At 41.7% G+C, this 23,384-nt stretch overlaps 1 protein-coding gene across 8 annotated transcripts in view; it reads right to left on the reverse strand.

The window, feature by feature from the left end:
- Positions 1-23,384, reverse strand: part of MPP7 (MAGUK p55 scaffold protein 7) — a 192,222-nt gene that overhangs the window by 139,554 nt on the left and 29,284 nt on the right. The window contains exon 2 of one of the 8 annotated variants that reach the window (XM_061585655.1): positions 13,629-13,749. The exons of 6 other annotated variants lie outside the window; for them this stretch is intronic. The gene's annotated coding sequence lies outside the window, so the exon portion shown is untranslated. Of the gene's footprint in view, positions 1-10,071; positions 10,090-13,628; positions 13,750-23,384 lie in introns of those variants that run through there. One more of the 8 variants, XM_061585657.1, reaches the window with a different exon arrangement.

Here is a 23,384-nt window from a genome sequence, read left to right on the forward strand (position 1 = left end):
TTATTCCCTGTAGAATCTCTACATATGTATTACTGAAAATAAACGACCTGGTAAAATCCTTACCAGTAAAAACAAGATTCTTCTCCCCAAAACTTGGAAATTAAGTTACATTTTTTCACTGATGTTTTCTTTGGCTAAATTTGTTTCAAAATGCTTTGTAATTTTGTGTCAGAATCCAGCTATAGGTACCGCTGACTACAGCATGGAATCGATTTGCTGCAACACAGAAATACCAGCTGTTATAGTATGTCCTGAGAGGGATTACCAAATACTCTTAAATTGAAGTTCAATCCATCTTTCCATAAAAACACAACCAAAAGCCAGGAACATAAAAGGAGTATCAAGTGCACTTGAGGCATTTACAATGCCCAATAGGACTGTTAGAACCAGCCCTTTAAAAAGGTTCATTTTTTGAAATTTCATTATTCCAATTGTACCTTGCTTCTATATCCCATTGTATCAGATTCATCTGGCATCTATCATGTGGAAACAGTGAAATATGTGAAGTTCAATGATATGTTGAATTTCCACCAGGCCCTTAGTAACCTCTCAGGCTCCTGTAATACTTGTGACATCTAGTGGTTATGTGGAATGGTGCAATGGCCTTATTCATGACATAATAAGGATAATTCAGTGCTATATAATTTGTACAATCTTTCATTCCCTTCTTTAAAAAAATAAGCATACATTACATACCTTAAGGTAACAATGCAACATCTGAAAGGGACAGTGCATCTTAAAGAAGCCAATCAAAAATATATCAAGTGCATTAATTCCTCAAGCATATATGACAGCTGGTCTTGCGCAATACAATGGGTTTTTTATTATACAGCCATGAAAGCTATACAGTTTTCGGCAAATGCTAAAGATGCATCTCTTTGCCCTGGCCTTCGGCTCCTGAGATGTATGTTTTCAGGACACACCCTCCTCCTGTGAATGTAAAGTATTTTAATGGTTTTTAATAATTATGCAGCCATGAGAGTGGCTCATGGCTGTATAATTATTATACAGTAGTGCCCTGCTTTACAGCGCTTCAAAGCACCACTCATATGGCGCTTGTTCCACTTTTACGGCAGTATTCGGGCATTGCGCGCCATTCTATTCAATGAGTTCCACTTTACAGCAGTTTTTGCTTTACAGCGGGGGTCCGGAACATAACCCGCCATATGAGTGGGGCCCACACACATAAGACAACAGAAGTAGTCACAGCACTAAAGTATCAAAACAAAATGAAAACATTGTGCCCTTAAAGGTGACCTTTGCACTACCATGTTAAATCTTTAGACTAGCCACTTAATTCTTAGAAAGCTTTATTACATCTGAGGAAGCATACAGCACCAAGAACAGAAAGTAAGATTTCTATCCCTTTATATAACACTTTCCGTCTGAAAGACTGCATACAATGTAGCTAGTGGCAGAAAACAGGAACAAATCAACTATCAGGAGAATTTTCCAAAAAGCAGATACTGCATGACTCTCAGGGCCAAAATTACATTTGCTTGAAGAGATTAAATTGCTTTACTATTCTAGTCTTTTCTTATTAATGCAAAAGATGTTTTAGGGAACAGTTATTAATCTCATTTTCACCCACTGTATTTTGTAATTCTACTAGGCTATAGGACATTTCCAAATTAACTTGGCTCAAAGTATAGCATAATTTTTGGGGTAGAGAAAGTTTACATATGTTAGTAAATAAGAACAGATTTTGTCTGCTTTTCCTCTAGCTTTAAACCGGCATTCAATATAAAATCTGCTCTGAAATACATCTGTCTGAAGGCACCAACAGAGTGCTGATTTACACGTTACAAAAGTAGGAAAAGGACACACATTGTTCTCACTTCTTCCTCTATCAACTTCTGTTTAGTATAAAAGGAATGGCTTTCTTAATATGGGAAATTATACTCTCAGATATAACATACAGTTTTATGCTGTGGAAATGCTTCTCCACACAGCACCTAGTTATGGAATTTGCTATAAATTGGATGGCTTTAAAAGGGGATTACACATATTCATGGAAGATATCGCTACCAATATTTATTAGCCATGATGGTTGTGAACTACATAATCATAGGCAGTGTGCCTCTGAAACATCAATTGCTAGGAATCACAAGCAGGAATGTGCTATTACACTCATGTCCTACTTGTGGACTTCCAATAAGTATCTGTTTGGTCATGCTGAGAATGGTATGCTGCATTAGAAGAGCCTTTGTGTATCTGGGGTTCCAAGGTTTTGTAGCAAAGATCCACAAGTCCCACTTACACTATTTACACTATACCCCACTTCTAACATGAATCCTGTACTGGAACTGCATGTGGGGGGAAAGTTCAAAAATTTATTATGAGAGAATTTTCCATTATCACCATTAGTGACAATTACAGTGATGCAGTTTCGATATCAAGAAACTGAGAAGGAATATACTTAAGGAAAACATTTGGCATTAGTGGATCCAAATTCTAAGACATACATACACTTTTTAACTCAACAAAGCTTTAGCTACAAAGCATAATGATACTTGCTTCTATTGGAGAAAGTAAAAAGTTCCAAATTATATAGAAAAGCCTAAAGCAAACATCTATTTAAAACTGAAACACAACAGTTTTTTGAAGTGGTGAAAACTACAACACAGTTTCCACACTTCTCTTTCCTCTCCCCAGTAAGCGATATGGGGTAGATAAATTTCTCTTTCATAGGTTCATTAATGGATTCCAATTGCAAATTATTAGGCAACTTTGCCAAGGGGTTTAGCTTTATTGCACTAAAAACCAATAAAACAAACTTAAGTTAGGTGACCCTCTAGATCAGTGGTTCCCAACCTGGGGGCTGTGACCCCCAGGGAGGCCACAAAATAATCCAGAGGGGGCCATAAACAGTAAAAAAATGAATTTTTTTTAAAGTCTTCACTCCCTGGACACTGTCTGCTCCCCACTGCCACTGCAGACATCATATCCCCTAGCTCTAAAAGAGAGGGGAGGACTTTTGCTGGAGTGCCGGAGTATTTTCCAGGCACACCGAGGGCAGGCATCTGCCTATAAACACAACAGACGCTAAAGGAGACTGAGGATGGAGCTACCAGAAAGAAGAGGGGATTATTATCCCCAACTCCCATCTCCTCGCATTGCCATTGCTGACAACGCCCTTGGTCAGAATGAGAGGAGGGCTTTTTGTGAAGCAAAAAGAAGCAAGGCTGCAAGGAAAGGGTGCTTTCCCCCTTCTTTCCTGGCAGCTGGCCTGCCTGCTTTTCTTGGCTCCTGCTTCGCTGCCACCTCCTTTTAAAAATTATTCTTATTTGAGAGGCCGCCCAGATCTCACCTTCAGCCCAGGCAGAGCCCAGAAGCGGTGAGGAAGCACAGGACTTGCTCACCCTCCATTTCTGAGGCTAAGTGTGTGTGCCAGCACCCCTCCTTTCTTCCACCTACACTCTGCCCCCCAATCTCTTTCTCCACTGCAGCAGTTGAGGGCTTCTTCAAACTGTGTGTGTGGGGGGAAGGGGATACCAGTTTGATGAACCTTTGCATTAAGAAACGAAAGCAACACCTCCCTGTCTGCAGGGAGCTTTTTATGGAAAGGGATATTTGGAAATGTGCTTTTGCCATGCACCATTTTTTCAATTAACAGAGACTAAAATTACAATTAGCATGGGAGAGGGGTCACAAAAATGTTTGCTCTTATAAAGGAGATCCTGTACTCATAAAGGTTGGGAACCACTGCTCTAGATCATCATAGGAAAAACCACATCACTGTCCTCAATCTATTTCACTTGAACCCTCAAAATGCCAATGTGTTTGAAGCAAAGACAGCTTGGCATAATCTGTATTTTACAATTGACTCTATGTATTACCACAAACAATAACAGTGTCCACTAAACTCATTTCTGGAGAACCATCTATTTTTCTTTCAAATCCTCCACAAGTCATTTACAATTTATTTTGTTAAACTCATTTGTACTTTTTCTAAGTGTTTTTTTTATTTTAAGGGAATGAAATAGCAAATTGATTTAAAAGTATTTAGTTACTTTGAATTTTAAAAAAGCAGAGGAGATGCTTTTAAATATATGTTTTTTTTAACTTAAAATGCTTTTAAATACATACTACAGCCAGATTATATAAAGACTGACAAATGCTCACTTGAACCTGAAGTCTTTTGCATGAATTAATTCAATAAGTGAAGTGGTGGATAGCATCCTGTTCAAGAAAAAACAGAATATTTCCTTACATCTACAGGTTCAGAGCCAAAAGTATTAAGCATAGCCACAGAGCTACTGACCCTGTTCTGTTTTGGGAGCTTAAACTCTAATGCAAGGCAAAGAGCTTCATTTGTGTTTAGTTTTGCTCATTTTCTATTTGAGAGTATAAAATTTTTAATATAGTTTCCTACTAAAACAGGAAAATCTAATTCAACACAATAATTTTACTAAGGGCAAAATAGTTTCAATACAGCATTGTTCATTTTGCTGAAACAACAAAAAGCCAGGAAATGCAAACATTAACTTAGAGCCCCTGCATATCCTGTATAGTCACGCTATACATTTCATAACAGAAAATGCTACAATAATGATAGCAAAAACAGAGAAGAGTATGCAACCACCCTCCCCCCAAATTAATTAAGCTTTCTTAAAATCCAACTTATAAACTATGAGAACACTCTTTATTGGGGACCCTTGCTTTAAAAAGCCTCACACTTGTAACTACTACTGTTACTAATAAATACTAAAATCTTGACTCTGCTTATCTCAAGCAGACATCCAAGTAATTTTACATTCTCTTCTCTACTTACTTTGTGTGAATGGGACTTTCTTTTTCTTACCATCTTCACTGTATTCTGAGCAGACAAATATGAGTATATAAGGGACAACCCCTTATCCCTGAACTTCAGAAACACTGAACACCTTTAGGAACATAGGAACTTTATACTCAATCAGATCGATGGTCCATCTATCTTGGTATGCCCTATATTGACTGGGATCAGCTCACCAGCGTTTCAGACAGGGGACATTCCAATTGAAATAGGGACCTTCTGCATGCAAAGCAGATTCTCTTCCATTGGGCTATGGCTCTTGCCCACTTGGCTAGGCAAAACTAGTTACGTATATTTCCTACAGGAATATTGGTAGCTGAGCTACTTTATGAGAGTTATAATAATAATAAATAATAATAATTTAATTTCTGTGTCGCCTATCTGGCCGATGGCCACTCTAGGCGACGTACATGTAACAGTTAAAACACAGTGTGATAAAATACAATAATACAATAAAAACAATACAGCAGCAACAACAGCACTAATGTTCTTCCTTATATTAAGGAAGGGTGTTTTTCCTTAGAACTGACATATTAAATTCTTAGCAACAAGAAATTTGTTGTTAACATAGTTTTCAAAATATATAATCTCTTGTTTTAATGAAGAAAACATCAGTTATCAATTGTGCAATGATGTTAAGTGAATTGACAAGTTATCAATTGTGCAACGATAATATTCTTATTGATTATAAGCAGTATCATTGCTCGTTAGTTAATCATGATTAAATGAAAGCCAGTGTGGACATACCACTGAACAGGATTTAGTGACTAGGCACAATCTGTGGGATCTCACACCAATCCACGCACACACACACTTGTTGCTAACGTTTATTAAAATGAGCCTAATGCTGCTCCTAAACCACCTTTCAGAGCCTGAATGCTAATTATCAACACAGTTAATCCCACTGAATTTATATTAGCCTTCTTCTGGGTTATTTCCATCAAGCCATCAGCTCACCCCCACAGAATGGGGGTGAAGTTACACAAGGTACTGAAAGTAATATCAAGGTACTGAAGTATAGAGAACATAAAAGCAATGCCCTAGCGGTCTATGCTTTAGCAGTAGCTTGTTTTGGCCAGAAGAGGGGGCCCACACTCTACGAGAAGCCGAATTCTCTCAACACACTTCCTAGCATGTAGAAGCAACATCTCAACCCTGCTCATATACATTAAGTCTAATGTATAATGTATTAAGTCCCCACAAACACAAGTAACATTTGGCTGGCACCATGGTTCATTGTACTTGTAACCCAAAAGGCAGCAAGTTGACTGGCTGCCAATGCCATACCCCAGAATTTAATTCCTAACAGAACAGGAAGTTGAAAAATCTTGGAACAGCTAGTTCCCAAAGTGGTGCAATTGACCTTAAGGCAACTTGTCATGAAGACTACACAAATTAAAGCTAGTATCAAACAAAAGTCAAAAATGTCAGGGCAATGCTGTAAGCAAATCTGTGGTGGAATAGTGAAGCCCATACTTGAAAAAACCCTATGAAGTATATGGCCTTCTAAGACTGGCATGGGTCACCTGAGCTCTCTACACAGATAAGTCTCCCAAATCCAAGGTGGTAATCTCAGAGCCACTAAAATTCTAAATGGCCTACTGCCATTAATTCTTGGTCTAGATGTAAGCAAAAGGAATAATTCCTCTGTGGAGGCAAGAAGCCCAATAAGGAGCATTCAGTTTCAAAGAACATTTAGGAAAAACATGAAGGAACCCAATTATAACACACAGACTGATTACTGTAGTTCATCGTAGGTACACAGCTGTAGTTCTCTGCACAGCAGACAATTCAGTGGGAGTCTGACTTCCCACCTCATGCAAGACTTGGAGATTCTTACAAACAGGAAGTCTGGCGCAAATTAAGAATCAATCCAGAACTCAAACATTTATTATTCACACTTATTAGCTAACAAATTCTCTAGACAATGTAAAGTAAGATAAACAACTTTAACATTGTTCTCATGGGTCACTTTTGCAAGGAAAGCAACTAATGTATATAAAAAACAACCAGTATTATTACTATAGAAGATCCTCCGTGGCGCAGAGTGGTAAGCGGTGGTAACGCAGCCAAAGCTCTGCTCACGGCCAGAGTTCGATTCCAACGGAAGGAGGAAGTCAAATCTCCGGTTAAAAGGGTCAAGGTCCACTTAGCCTTCCATCCATCCGTGGTCAGTAAAATGAGTACCCATGCTGGGGGATAAAGAATGGCCGGGGACGGAACTGGCAATCCCACCCCATATATATGGTCTGCCTAGTAAATGTCGCAAGACGTCACCCTAAGAGTTGGAAACGACTCGCACTACAAGTGCGGGGACACCTTTACCTTTTTTATTATTAATATACACTAAAGGCTGCTTTTAATTTGACTGACATGCTAAAGGCCAAACAATGCCAAACGCAACTCAGTTTATGTAATAAGCTAAAACCATCTTGAAGAGTTAAAAAACCAACCAGCTACCACCACCAGTAGAGACAATACTAAAATAATAGATTGAAAGGTTATTCAAAAATTAATAACTAAAAATTTATACAGGTCACAGGATTCAGCTTTTCTTCACATAGAACTTAGATTGCCTGCATGCAGAATATACAACCATCTACTAATTGAGGGCAAACTACACTTAGAGGCAGGAGATCAGCAATCATATCTTCAGATATTTTTCTTTATTTTAGAGCAACCATGGTAACTGCTAATTTGAATAGGGCAGTTAACCCTTGCCCTTAATGACAATCTCGTAATCTAAAGCTACCTGCCTTCAGCTGTTACTCCACTAGACAAAATAAATTGTAACAACAGATACCAACCATAGACTCCTCCAGGTAACTGAAAGATATCTGATCATCGTATAAGTCTAGAAATTATTTCAAACACTCCACAATAGTTGCAGAAGGTTCATTTTATTTAATTATTTAAAAACCATTTCTAAAACCCAAATATTTAGAATTTCAACAGTGTACAGTGTAAAACAGCATCATGAAAACAGAAAAAAAATAGTAATAACAGTGTCCAATCTTATGGGTCAGGGAAAGCCTGAATAAGATGATTATGCCTGTACAAGATGTCTGAAGAAACTGATGGATGATTCTTCGTATGACAATGGGAAGGACAATGGGAGCAAAAGCACAAAACACCCATTTAGGGCGTCACCACTCTGAGATATTCTGTAGTGTCAGGTGCCACAACTAAATTTCCCCAGATGATCTAGAGATTTACAGGTCTGTACAGGGTGGTGTAGTGGTTAAGGTGTTGGACTATGACCTGGGAGACCAGGGTTCGAATCCCCACACAGCCATGAAGTTCACTGGGTGACCTTGGGCCAGTCACTGCCTCTCAGCCTTATGAAAACCCTATTCATAGGGTCGCCATAAGTAGGAATCGACTTGAAGTCAGTACATACACATACAGGGTCCTTCAGGCAACATGGTTCTGAGTTGTTTAGGGCTTTTTATGTTAGTAACAAGAGAGGCAGTGTAGTGTAGTGGTTAAGGTGTTGGACTACAACCTGGGAGACCAGGGTTCGAATTTAAGGAAGGAAAATAGGGTTGCCAGGTTGGTGCTCAAGCCAGAGACAGAACCTATATCTTGCAAAGCTCTAGTCCAGCCTTTCCCAACTAGTGGGCCACCAGATGTTGTTGGACCACAATTCCCATCTTTCCTGACCATTGGCAATGCTGGCTGAGGCTGATAGGAGTTGTGTTCCAACAACATCTGGTGGCCCACTCGTTGGGAAAGGCTGCTCTAGTCTATGGTACTGAATTAAATTTTATTTCTTTCAAGCATTTTTTCACCCCACTCTTCAGTCAAAAAGACAGCCAGTGTGGTGTAATGGTTATGGTGTTGGACTACAACATGGGAGACCAGGGTTCAAATCCCCACACAGCCATAAAGTTCACTGGGTGACCTTGGGCCAGTCACTGCCTCTCAGCCTCAGAGGAAGGCAATGGTAAACCCCCTCTGAATACTGCTTACCATGAAAACCCTATTCATAGGGTCGCCATAAGTCGGAATCGACTTGAAGGCAGTCCATTATCATCATCATCATCATGTTAGTAACAAGACACTGAACATGGCACAGTAGCTAACTGGCAGCCAGTGCAGTTGCCTCAGCACTGGTATAATAAGCATGTGTCCAGGTATTCCACTCAGCAACTTAATGTTCTGAACCAGCTGAAAGCTTCCAGACCAGACTCAAGGGAAGTCCCATTTAGAACAGTTTACAGAAGGCCAAATGTGAAGTTTTCAATGCATGAATCACAAAGGCAAAATTATCCCTATCTAGGAAGGTGCATATTTGGCATACTAGCTTAAATTGATAATAGGCACTCTTTGCCATGGAGATTACCTGGGCCTCCAGTGATTAAAAATGGATCTAGGACCCATTCTTTAATAATGAGTGCAACACCATCCAGAACTGTTAAACTCCCCAACTCACAGACCTGGGAACCACTCACTCAAACAGTCTCTGTCTCAGAGTCTCAGTTTGTTTGTTAGCCCGCATTCAGCCCACCAATACTTCCAGGTACATATTCAGAACACAGCCTCTAATGATTCAGATGCAACAGAAAAATAGAGATGAGTGTCATCATCATACTGATACCACCATGGCCCAGTCTCCTAATGACCACTCCCAGCAGCTCTATTTAGTTATTAAATAGCACTGGGAACAAAACAGTTCCCTGTGGCACCCCACAGCAAAACTGCAAGGGGGCAAACACATAATCTCCCAAACAGCGCCACCAACCTCTAACTCGTGAATATTGTTCAAAAGCATACCATGGTCAACAGTACTGAGAGTCACTGAGAGATCAGGCAAGAGAAATAGGGATACCATCTGGCATTCCTCTACTGAAAGTGGTCATTCATCAGAGCAACCAAGGCTAATTCTGTTCCAAAACCAGGTCTAACCCCAGAATGAAATAGGTCAAGATAATTTATTTTCTCCAAGAGTATCTGAAGCTAGATAACCTCTTGAGCACCTTACCAAATAAAGTGGGTATTTGTGACTGGGCAGTAGTTATCAAGTACCCCAAGGTCCAGGGAGGAATTAAGCACCACCACCCCACCACCACAAAAATCCATTACCATTCCCTGGACCCACCTAGCCAATCTGTTCTCCCCTGCTCCCTGCCAGATATCTCATATAAGCCATGATTGGCAAGGGTCAAGAAAGCATACTGTAGGATGAACACATGCAAGCACCTTGATCCATGTCCTCAGGATCAACTGAAACTGATCCCACAAAATCAGGCAAGATGTTGCAACAGATGCCTCACCTGGCTCCATAGTAACAGCAGCATTCAACTCTATATGGAAATAAGTTATTTTATTCTTGAAGTGCCAGGGAAAGTTATCACAGCAGGCCTCAGACAGTTCTAATGTTCCATTCCCTGAGGCAGATGTCAACAGTCCTCTTCCTATGTGGAATAGCTCTGCCAGCTGGCTACTTGAGGACACTTGAAGCAGAGTCAGCATGGCTTCTGCAAGGGAAAGTCCTGTCTCAGTAACCTATTAGAATTCTTTGAGAGTGTCAACAAGCATATAGATAGAGGTGATCCAGTGGACATAGTGTACTTAAACTTTCAAAAAGCGTTTGACAAGGTACCTCACCAAAGACTTCTGAGGAAGCTTAGCAGTCATGGAATAAGAGGAGAGGTCCTCTTGTGGATAAGGAATTGGTTAAGAAGCAGAAAGCAGAGAGTAGGAATAAACGGACAGTTCTCCCCATGGGAGGCTGTAGAAAGTGGAGTCCCTCAAGGATCGGTATTGGGACCTGTACTTTTCAACTTGTTCATTAATGACCTAGAATTAGGAGTGAGCAGTGAAGTGGCCAAGTTTGCTGACGACACTAAATTGTTCAGGGTTGTTAAAACAAAAAGGGATTGCGAAGAGCTCCAAAAAGACCTCTCCAAACTGAGTGAATGGGCGGAAAAATGGCAAATGCAATTCAATATAAACAAGTGTAAAATTATGCATATTGGAGCAAAAAATCTGAATTTCACATATACGCTCATGGGGTCTGAACTGGCGGTGACCGACCAGGAGAGAGACCTCGGGGTTGTAGTGGACAGCACGATGAAAATGTCGACCCAGTGTGCGGCAGCTGTGAAAAAGGCAAATTCCATGCTAGGGATAATTAGGAAAAGTATTGAAAATAAAACAGCCGATATCATAATGCCGTTGTATAAATCTATGGTGCGGCCGCATTTGGAATACTGTGTACAGTTCTGCTTGCCTCATCTCAAAAAGGATATTATAGAGTTGGAAAAGGTTCAGAAGAAGGCAACCAGAATGATCAAGGGGATGGAGCGACTCCCTTACGAGGAAAGGTTGCAGCATTTTGGGCTTTTTAGTTTAGAGAAAAGGCGGGTCAGAGGAGACATGATAGAAGTGTATAAAATTATGCATGGCATTGAGAAAGTGGATAGAGAAAAGTTCTTCTCCCTCTCTCATAATACTAGAACTCGTGGACATTCAAAGAAGCTGAATGTTGGAAGATTCAGGACAGACAAAAGGAAGTACTTCTTTACTCAGCGCATAGTCAAACTATGGAATTTGCTCCCACAAGATGCAGTAATGGCCACCAGCTTGGATGGCTTTAAAAGATGATTAGACAAATTCATGGAGGACAGGGCTATCAATGGCTACCTGCCATGATGACTGTGCTGTGCCACCCTAGTCAGAGGCAGCATGCTTCTGAAAACCAGTTGCCAGAAGCCTCAGGAGGGGAGAGTGTTCTTGCACTCGGGTCCTGCTTGCGGGCTTCCCCCAGGCACCTGGTTGGCCACTGTGAGAACAGGATGCTGGACTAGATGGGCCACTGGCCTGATCCAGCAGGCTCTTCTTATGTTCTTATGTGATGGAGGTAGTAAAGTAAGCCTACTTCATTGCCTTCACTATCTCACAATAGGCACAACAAAGTACTGTAGTATACACTGATCAGCTTCACACTCTTACACCACCTGTGTTCTAGCGGACATCAGAACTGTTTCATGGTTTGGAGCTTCCTGGAAAACCAAGAAGTTCTCCAGGTTCCATAGTGTCGGAGAGGGCACCAAGGAGCAATTGTGTTGACAGCCCAATGCATCTTGCAATTCCATAGTAAGCAAGGCCTGAACACAATCCCTGGCTCAGGCTGTTGAAGTCCCTCAAAGCATTCCTAAGTCCCTGAGACTCAATAAGTCTCTGGGGGTGGACCACCCAAAGATTATAGGAAAGATGTATGTACTGTCAATAAATTCATTTTCTAATTCCTGCCTTTTGTTTGGCACTAGTCCAGTTACTGAGAGATAATCACAACTTGGCTGATCTTCTTGATTAAATTCCCTTTTACTATCTGGAGGAGTTGCCTTCATACAGTATGTCATTAACACTAAAGTTGGTAACTTTAAAGTCTTGCCAACAAATCTCAAATATTTTTGTATGCTTTATCAAAATATATCAACTGATAACTAGACAAGCTGTAAATTACTGATGTAGAACATGCCATTTACAATCACACTGTAAGTACTGAGTTTCTGATGTTTCACTGCAACTGTTTTGACCTTTCCAGAGTGTTGGAGGCAAGAAGCAAATGCCCTGATGCTGAAAGCTGGATAAAGGAAGATGGCAATGTACTTCAAATGTTCATGTCCTTGTCAACACATTTCAATTATCTAATAGTCAATTCCTGATGCACTCTCTCACAAGAAGTAGTGATTTGGGGAGGGCAAATCTGGACATTTTCTTCAGAGTGGGAGGGGTGGCTGAAACCTGGCAAGGTGTATCTAGCCATCATCAGGAATGTTGGAGAGGGCAACAAGTGCAGCAGTAGTAAAGATATATGATTTGGTAAGCAGGATATCACATTAACACAAGAGAATCAAACAGTTTCCTTCACTTGCAACAGCAACCTTGGCTGTCAATGCAGATGGCTATTTGCGAGGAGAGGCAAATGAGGCAGCCGAAGTTCTGTCATCAGTTGACAGTTCTTCAGCTTGCTGAAAAAATAGTAGAGGAAACAACCAACCCTATCCCCCCATGCCAGCCTTGGAAAAACCAAAGTCATTTCATATCTTTCACTTGGCAGCTAAAGGTGGTGTCTGCACAATAACTAAACAGCAGCTTGAGGAATATGGGGGTCAGGTTGGGGTGGAACTATTATTGTAATACTATATGGAACTTAACCAATTTACACAGAAGGATTTCACTATCTCCTCTTCTCCCATCTAGGAAATTTTAACTCAGTGGAATCAGAAGGACCATAACAAATTTGAATCTTGATTTCATGCAGGTAAAATAAATTATCTTTAAGAAACCAAGGTGAAAGTGAAAACATTTCTTACAGCAAGCTGAAACTAAATGCATTAACTGGAGAAACAATACAAAACCCTAAAAGGGGCAGGAAGGAATACTAAGCACAGCATCCTGTCAAAGTCTATTTTCATTACCTTCCTGGGTATGGTGGTGTCCTGTAAATGGGTCCTTGTTGAGGACAAGAGTATTGGGTATAAACCAGTCCAACCAACCCACAATGTAACCTGAAGCAACAATATAAGGATTTATGCAATAAAAAAGTTACTGTATGTTGCTCAATGCAGTATACTATTAACACAACTAATAACTCTGGCTTTTGCAAATGAAACTTTTTGGGGGTATGCCTCAATTAGAACATCCAATGAAATGGAACAATTAAAAAATGTAATCCACATACACATCCCTTTTAGACACAAGGAAGGGCTTGGGTGCATGCAGTATCAACAGCCACTTCTGAAGTTCACCATTCACTGAGCTGGGTCAAGGGGAATTCTATCAGCATAAGGAATGTACTAAGAAGTGGTTTCAGAAGTATTACCTCATCACAGTCCTTTACTGGGACCTGGTAAGTTGTAATGCTTAAAGAAGATTGCCTGTCTCTGTTAACAGCTTCTCAGGGCCACTCCACACATTACACTCAAGATATTTTTAGTATATACCTTCAAAAAAAAAAAGATAAATTCAACAAATCATTTTTACAAACACATACATCCTACAGATATACTTCACAGGGACAGGGAGCTACTACTGATGACCACTACTATCTCCCTGATGACTGGGAGCATGAAGGCACACACAGGTGTGCCTCCATAGTATGTGAAATGACCCCCATTCTCACTCAAAAAAAGTTGGGCTATATTTTCAACAAGTGTAATACATACATATCAGCAATATGCATCAATGTACAAAGTAGACATAATCAGCTCTTTAAAACTTCATCAACATCATCTGAAGATCAATAACTTGCTTTATTAGCCTACCTCATGGGAGATACTTTGCACAGTGGCTCCATCTGATTTTGTACAGTCTACAGAAGTCCTGACAGCATGAGAAGCTTTTCAGGGTGTATAGGGGGCTGGGTGAGGGCATGAAGTCTCCTTCTCAATATATGATTTAGGATCCAAACCAATGGGTCCTACAAATTACACCCTCAAGATTAAGACCATCATGGCACAAGTGAATTGTGCCAACTATTATTGTAAGGGTTAATGGACGCCATTAGCAAAGAAGGATTCAGCACGTAGACCAGAAGGAGGCGCAAGAGCAGAGGATTGTTCTAGGAATGGAAAATTACCAGCTATACAGTTATGTTTTGTGCAACACACTCACCAATGTATCTTTTCTGTTGTCTGTAACCCAATAAAAGAGCTGTGCCTCAACTGTCAGGAGACACAGTTTGGAGGACAAATTCCCCTGTGTCTCTGCTAGCAATAAAAGTCATCTGATGAACCGAACTTGGGCCTGAGACTCAAATTCTTACCTTAACATTTGGCGCCCGAACAGGGACATAAGGTCAAGGGTATTCCCCCTTGTCCTACAGCGGAGTTCTCGGTCAGGGATATTTCCCCTGCACCTTCCTAATAAATATGAGAATTTATTAACGTAGATTGCAATTCAAGTGAGAGGGGGAATTGGAGGGTTTTTTAAAAAACCTAGTTAGAGGCTTAAGATAGAATTAAAAAGAGATCTTATATAAATTGCAGAAGACCCATAATCATGAGTCTGATCAGTGCCATCCTGCACCTGTCAACATGAAGCAGAATATCAATGAGCTACAAAATTCTCTACATGCTGTTTTAAATGTCAGCAAGACAAAAATGCCAGACAAAGAACAACAAGCACCTAGCAAACCACATGTCTCCCAGTAACAGGCTTCTGCGGTACTATTACAGTGACTTTTAATTTAGTAAATAAATATTAATTCACACTTTAGGAATTTTAGTTTGACAAGATTTGGTAAGACTTGAGAGCTCTACATATTTAATACCTAAATTCTGTTTAGCTAAAAGAAAGCTTGACATTTTCGGTAATATTCAACCCCAAGGCACCCTCTTCTGTAGCTTACTGTTAAAATGTTACAATTCAGTGTTAAAAACAACACTCTTCTTGCTAGAACTACGCAGCCATGTTCTTGAATAAAACCTTTTCTCTCTGGTAAATAAAGTGGGTTGCCTATTTAATCCCATTGTGCACCAGTCCAGTTTACTTTCCTCAGACCAGAGTTGCTGAGACAACAGAATATGATCATAACGAATCGCAACTTCAAGTGAAAATTAGCATAAGCCAAACTATGCTGCAATATTCAACACATACAATGCACTGTGCTCAATCATCATCATCTTATTTGTACACTGCCTTTCCACAAAACATTGTGCTCAGTTTACAACAAGATTAACAGAAATACATCTCAAAACCAATTGCAAAGACAATTTCCTAATAACAAAAAATAAAAAACAGTAACACAACAAATATAACATTAAGCAAAAACAACTTTTCTTCAATATTATGAACATAATAAAACAATCTTTAAAAATGTGAAAACCACACTAGTAGAAGACTACAGAGTACAAGGTTTGACCTGTGAAATATGGGTGTACTTTTAGGTCATTGAACAGCCTGTTAACAAAAGAAGCCTTCCACAAATTAAAATGTTTCAAGCATAGTAAGCCTTGGCTTCCAAGAATACTGATGCAAAGATATGAACCATTTTATTTCCTTTTGCCTATCAATCCTGTTTTTATTGGCATTTTACATTTCCACAATTCTTACATTTTATCATGCAGACTCTGAATGTCAACATAGTTTATCTAAGAAAAAAAGAATATATATATATAGTTTATCTTAGCACTCATACTGTATATAACAGGAACAGAATTAGATCATCCTAATGGAAAGTTAGACATGTTGCTTCATAACTAAAGATATTGAATCTAGCTAGATCAGAAGGGTAGAAACTCAATTCAGATATCACACTCAATCATAGTTTGCATTAACCATATTAAGAACCAGGGGAAACCCTCATTTACACATCTTATCCTAGCTAACTGTGGTGCCTAAAGGTGTTAATAGTCTTATTTTCACAAAGGCTTTCTGCCTAAGTGCTCTGGTACAACAAGCATCAAGAGCAGTGCTTCCCAACCCGACAGCCGTGACCCACAGGGGGGCTGCAAACAGTAAAGAAATGAATTATTTGTTTACTTTTAAAAGCCTTGCCTCCCTGGATGCTGTCTGCTCCCTATTGCCACTGCAGATGACACCTCATCCTTGCTCCAAAAGAGAGGGGAGGACTTTTGCTGTGCCAGAGTTTCTTTCAGGTGTGCCAAGGGCAGGTGTCTGCCTATAAAACATGTGGCAGAGACTGAAGGAGGCTGAGGGCAGAGCTACCAGAAAGAAGAGGGGATTATTATCCCCAACTCCCATCTCGTCGCATTGCCACTGCTGATGATGCTCTTGCTCAGAATGAGAGGAGAGGGCTTTTCATGAAGCAAAAAGAAGCAAGGCTGCAAGGAAAGGCTGTTTTCCCCCTTCTTTCCTGGCAGCCAGCCTGCCTGCTTTTCTTGGCTCCTGCTTTGCTGCCACCTCCTTTTAAAAAATATTTCCCCCCCCAATCTCTTTGCTGCAGCAGTTGGGGGCTTCCCCCCTCCCACGTGCCTGAATACATGCACGCCTGCAGATGCTTGCAAGAGGAGCAGGTGTGTTTGTGCGCCCTGATCTGTCTTCTGCTCAGCGTTCATTCCCCAAGTATGCGCTAACCAAGTCATCCATTCTGATGATCATCCCAAAGCGTAAAAGCACTAACCCCCTTCCTCAATCTATGCACCTTGTTGTCAGCAGTGCACAATCTAGCATCCCCATCATCAACACATTGCTGCTTCTTGATTATTAAAAAAAAGAATAAAAAGCTCAGCAGGCTGGCTGAGCTGGGATCCTGGTATTGCAGCAGAAATGCATTTATTTATTTAATGATTATTACATTTATATCCCACCTGTCATGATCTTGACCCACGCAGGCTGTCAAAGTGCATGCTTCAGACCCAATTTCCCACCCTGGGCAATTGCTCTGGAACCCAATACCCCCCTTGCCAAGGTTATGCAATCAACACCAACCCTGCAAGGTAGAAGACAGGCTGCCACCACCCCTTTAACTGGTTCTACTCTGAGTTAAGGGGAACCCAGAGCCCAGATATAGGTAAACCAAGGATTCCTAAAGACAAGAGCCAAACAAGCACTCCTTGTCCAGAAGCCTTTGGTAAAGCCAAAATACATTCCTTCTGGTAGTTATGGTCAGTGGTAAAGCTGCTGGATCCAGAACCAAATTGGTCTCACTCAATGGACACACAAGGGTAATAAGTAGCTTTATTAATAAAATTTAAATGCACAATTAATGGCAGCAAAACAGTTCCTCAAAAACCACACCCAACCAGGGGTTTAGGTATAACATAAGAGAGTTCAAACACAACTAGAAAACAATAAACTAACTAACCTGTTCTACTTACTGAAGAGGTAGTTGCAAATCTCATCTCTCCTCAAAGAGACATCAGCATAGTAAGAAGCAGTGGAACCCTACATGGATAACCACCCTTCCAGATGGAATCCAGGGAAATGTCCAAGAGAACGTCCAGGGGAACAAAGGCTATGGGTCTCATTCCCTATACTTAAGGAAAAAACCCCAGCAACAGTTCAGGATGGATCAGCCAACCGGGGCTTTCTGATGCAATCATATTCCCAAAGCTTCTTCACTTTTTCGCGCCTTGCAGGCCCCCCTCCCCTCTCTATTTATTTTATTTTATTTATTTTTTATTTATTAAATTTATATACCGCCCGACTAGCAATAGCTCTCTGATCTCAACCTTCTCAGGCCCGCATGGCCTTGAGTACCAGACTCCCAGCAGATAGCAGAGATAAACAGGTGTTTCTGTTCAGGCCTCCCAATTACTTGCAGCTGGAAACGAACTTAAAAATTTCCTCTCACAGAGGCTCGTCTCCTCCCAAGATGTAACTCCCACAATTCCCTGATCTGAACCATGTTACAGTTTAACAAATTTGCATGTTCATGACACCACCTTTCCTCCAAGTTGCTCAAGGTGGTGCACATGGTTTCCCCCCCCCTTTCCATTTTATCCTTACACAGCCCCTGTGAGATAGGTCAGACTGAGAGATTGTGTTTGGTCCAAGATCACCCAGTGGGCCTCATGGCTGGGTGGGGATTTGAACCTGGTTCTTAGTGCAACACTGTAACCCACTGGGGTTGGGAGACAGGACTGTACATCTTTAGGCGGGGGGGGCACGCAGGGAAAGGAGAAACCAATTTGATTGGATCTTTGCATTAAGAAAAGAAAGCAACACCTCCCTGTCTGCAGGGAGTTTTTAATGGAAAGGGATATTTGAAGATATGATTTTGCCATGCACCATTTTTTCAATTAACAGAGACTAAAATTACAATTAGCATTGCAGGGGGTCACAAAAGTTTTGAGTTTACAAAGGGGGTCCCATACTCATACTTCAGAGTCTCTAGGAATAAAGATGAGGCCCTTTCCTACTAAGTTGTCCCTTTTCTATCTTGGAATCATGGGATTAATGCAGCTTGCACATAAATTACATAACCTCTCTTTAGGACTGTCTAGTGTAAGGTTAGTCAGACCAACCTGCTTTTGTTTTGTTTTTGTATGCAACCCCATTTATCCATCGACTTTAGGCTTTATCTTAATTGCAGGCACTTCTGTTTGCTGCTAGAGAACTGACTAGCACACTAGACCAGGATCACTACCTGCTGTTGCTATACCACTTGAACCCAAGCTGAGAGTAGTTTGGACAGGGCTAGACACAATTCCTGTGGTCTTTGCAGCTATGCCTTGAAGGAGGTGCAACAGTAGCTGTGCTGCATGCGAGTGCACACAATGCTGGTGTTGGGGGGGGCAGGGCTTTTACACTCTAGTCCTCAGGATATTATAGAATCTTCGGAAACCCGCTGTAACGAGTTCGCTGGGCACTTCCAAGACAAAATCTCATGTATCCGGCGGGACTTAGACTCCAATACTATGGCAGTTGAACCTAATGAGGTATCCGGAGCACGGTCTTGTCCTCATTTATTGGATGACTTTCAGTTGGTACAGCCGAGGACGTTGACAAGGTGCTTGGACTGGTCCGTGCAACCACTTCTGTACTGGATCCTTGCCCCTCTTGGCTAGTGAAAGCTGGCAGGACTGGAACAGCCGGCTGGGCCAGGGAAGTGATAAATGCTTCCTTGAGAGAGGGAGTGGTCCCTAGTTGTTTGAAAGAGGCGGTAGTGAGACCACTCCTGAAGAAACCTTCCCTGGATCCAGATAATTTGAACAACTATAGACCGGTAGCGAATGTTCCATTCCTGGGCAAGGTCTTAGAACGTGTGGTGGCCAGCCAGCTCCAGGTGCTCTTGGATGAAACCGATTATCTAGATCCGTTTCAATCCGGTTTTAGGCCCGGTTTTGGCACCGAAACAGCCTTGGTCGCCCTGTATGATGACCTATGTCAGGAGAGGGACAGGGGGAGTGTAACTCTGTTGATTCTCCTTGATCTCTCAGCTGCTTTTGATACCATCGACCATGGTATCCTTCTGGGGAGACTCACGAAGTTGGCAGTTGGAGGTGTACTTAGACTTTCAAAAAGCATTTGACAAGGTACCTCACCAAAGGCTTCTGAGGAAGCTTAGCAGTCATGGAATAAGAGGAGAGGTCCTCTTGTGGATAAGGAATTGGTTAAGAAGCAGAAAGCAGAGAGTAGGAATAAACGGACAGTTCTCCCAGTGGAGGGCTGTAGAAAGTGGAGTCCCTCAAGGATCGGTATTGGGACCTGTACTTTTCAACTTGTTCATTAATGACCTAGAATTAGGAGTGAGCAGTGAAGTGGCCAAGTTTGCTGACGACACTAAATTGTTCAGGGTTGTTAAAACAAAAAGGGATTGCGAAGAGCTCCAAAAAGACCTCTCCAAACTGAGTGAATGGGCGGAAAAATGGCAAATGCAATTCAATATAAACAAGTGTAAAATTATGCATATTGGAGCAAAAAATCTTAATTTCACATATACGCTCATGGGGTCTGAACTGGCGGTGACCGACCAGGAGAGAGACCTTGGGGCTGTAGTGGACAGCACGATGAAAATGTCAACCCAGTGTGCGGCAGCTGTGAAAAAGGCAAATTCCATGCTAGCGATAATTAGGAAAGGTATTGAAAATAAAACAGCCGATATCATAATGCCGTTGTATAAATCTATGGTGCGGCCGCATTTGGAATACTGTGTACAGTTCTGCTTGCCTCATCTCAAAAAGGATATTATAGAGTTGGAAAAGGTTCAGAAGAGGGCAACCAGAATGATCAAGGGGATGGAGCGACTCCCTTACGAGGAAAGGTTGCAGCATTTTGGGCTTTTTAGTTTAGAGAAAAGGCGGGTCAGAGGAGACATGATAGAAGTGTATAAAATTATGCATGGCATTGAGAAAGTGGATAGAGAAAAGTTCTTCTCCCTCTCTCATAATACTAGAACTCGTGGACATTCAAAGAAGCTGAATGTTGGAAGATTCAGGACAGACAAAAGGAAGTACTTCTTTACTCAGCGCATAGTCAAACTATGGAATTTGCTCCCACAAGATGCAGTAATGGCCACCAGCTTGGATGGTTTTAAAAGAAGATTAGACAAATTCATGGAGGACAGGACTATCAATGGCTACTAGCCATGATGGCTGTGCTCTGCCACCCTAGTAAGAGGCAGCATGCTTCTGAAAAACAGTTGCTGGAAGCCTCAGGAGGGTAGAGTGTTCTTGCACTCGGGTCCTGCTTGCGGGCTTCCCCGAGGCACCTGGTTGGCCACTGTGAGAACAGGATGCTGGACTAGATGGGCCACTGGCCTGATCCAGCAGGCTCTTCTTATGTTCTTATGGAGGTACTGCTTGGCAGTGGCTCCGCTCCTACTTGGTGGACCGCCTCCAGAAGGTACGGCTTGGGGAGCATTGTTCGATACCCTGGACTCTCCATTGTGGAGTCCCGCAGGGATCGGTTCTGTCCCCTATGCTTTTTAACATCTACATGAAGCCGCTGGGTGCGGTCATCAGGAGTTTTGGAGTGCGTTGTCACCAGTATGCTGATGACACGCAACTCTATTTCTCCTTTTCATCTTCATCAGGTGAAGCTGTTAATGTGCTGAACTGTTGCCTGGCCGCGATAATGGACTGGATGAGAGCTAATAAACTGAGGCTCAATCCTGACAAGACTGAGACGCTGTTGGTGAGTGCCTTCTCCGCCCACATGGTGGATGTTCAACCTGTTCTGGATGGGGTTACACTCCCCCTGTAGGAACAGGTTCGTAGCTTGGGGGTTCTTTTCGATCCATTCCTGTCTCTCGAGGCTCAGGTGGCCTCGGTGGCACGGAATGCATTCTACCACCTTTGTTTGGTAGCCCAGCTACGCCCCTATCTGGAAAGCGATGACCTCACTTCAGTCGTGCGTGCTCTGGTAACCTCTAGATTGGATTACTGCAATGCACTCTACATGAGGCTGCCTTTGAAGACAGTTCGGAAACTACAGCTAGTGCAAAACGCAGCTGCTAGACTGTTGACGAGGACCAGGCAGTCCGCACATATAACACCTGTCCTGGCTCGTTTGCACTGGCTACCTATTTGTTTCCGGGCTAAATTCAAAGTGCTAGTTTTGACTTATAAAGCCTTATACGGCGCGGGACCACAATACCTAGCGGAACGCCTCTCCCGATATGAACCTACCCGCTCACTACGTTCAACATCAAAGGCCCTCCTCCGAGTCCCAACCCACAGAGAGGCTCGGAGGGTTGTAACAAGATCCAGGGCCTTTTCAGTAGTGGCCCCCGAATTATGGAACAGTCTTCCCGATGAGGTACGCCTGGCGCCTACACTTTTATCTTTTCGGTGCCAGGTTAAAACCTTTTTATTCTCCCAGGCATTTTAACTTAATTTATTTTTTAGCTTTCAGTTTATACCAGGCTGTTTTACTGTTTAATATGTATGCTTTTTACTGACCTTTGTAATTTTATTGTATTTTACTCTATGTTGTGCACCGCCCTGAGAGCCTTTTGGCTGTGGGTGGTATAGAAATCGAAATAAATAAATAAATAAAATAAATGCACTATTTAAGCATGGCACACCACTCCCTCTGGCCTCTTCAGATTTAGCTAACTGACTTGCTAAATAGGTTGCCAAGTTTTAGCAGGTATATGTGATAATTGGTCAGGTAGGCCTTTGGCATCTTTAAAATGATTGATGAGACCCAAGACCAGCCTTACAGAAATGTGGGACCTGTTGGGAGTGTATGGCTCACCTTTGGGGCTAACCTGTCATACCCACCCAGAGTTGTGGGGCCCCAGATGGGGGTTGGAGCTGGAAGAACTCCTAATAAACCCCGTAGGGAGTGGGGCTCAGGATAGCGGACACAATTTATAACCCCCTTATTTACTGAGCAGGGTAGTTCTTGCCCATGTTTTTAGGATCCATTTCCCCGCATGTTCACACTGCAGATAATTGGCTTTAACCCAAAATAAACGTGACCCACGTTTCACCCAAACCTCATCTATACCATGCCTCATTATTGTTGCAATCTTGTTTCCCTTCAAGACAGGGTTGATCTGATTCAAATCAAATTTATTTAAATCATGATTGAAATTGCGTCTCTGAAGGACTCAATTTCAATGATTTAAACCACAGTTTAAATCAATATTGAGGAAGATTCTATGTAACCATATTTTTTAGAAGTACATTATAATTTAATATAACCTTAATACATATGCAGAGATGTAAGTTTCATTAGAAGGTAGGTGAGGCGATCTATTGAACTTGAACTTGAGCTTGAACTTGTGCACCACACGAAATCAAGCTATGTCCAAACCTAAAAGTGACCCAAACCCTAAGTCTGCCTGCGGGGCAAAATTTCACTTGAGAGGGACGTACGGTTGGGCACGCAGGAGAAAATTGCACTCGCAGGCGGACTTAGGGTTTGGGCTCTATTGGGGTTGGGAATCCAGTTGAACTTGACCTTGAACTTGACCTTGAGACATGAGGAAAAAATGAAAAAAATTGAAAAAAAAGAAAAAAAGAAAAAAAGACACTAGGCCTAAAAAATGGGCAAAAAATCACCCTGTTTTGTACTCTAGCTCCACTCATTTTGTGTGCCATTGGGTTCCCTATCCTGACCCTGACCCTGACCCTGACCCTAACACGGAGTCAACCTGCACAAAAGTTTCACCGTAGGGTGGATCCGGGAGGACACTGGCGAGCCGCCTGGCCTGACCACACGG

The sequence above is a fragment of the Rhineura floridana genome, chromosome 10 (genome assembly GCF_030035675.1).
Source record: "Rhineura floridana isolate rRhiFlo1 chromosome 10, rRhiFlo1.hap2, whole genome shotgun sequence".
Classification (NCBI taxonomy): Eukaryota; Metazoa; Chordata; class Lepidosauria; order Squamata; family Rhineuridae; genus Rhineura; species Rhineura floridana.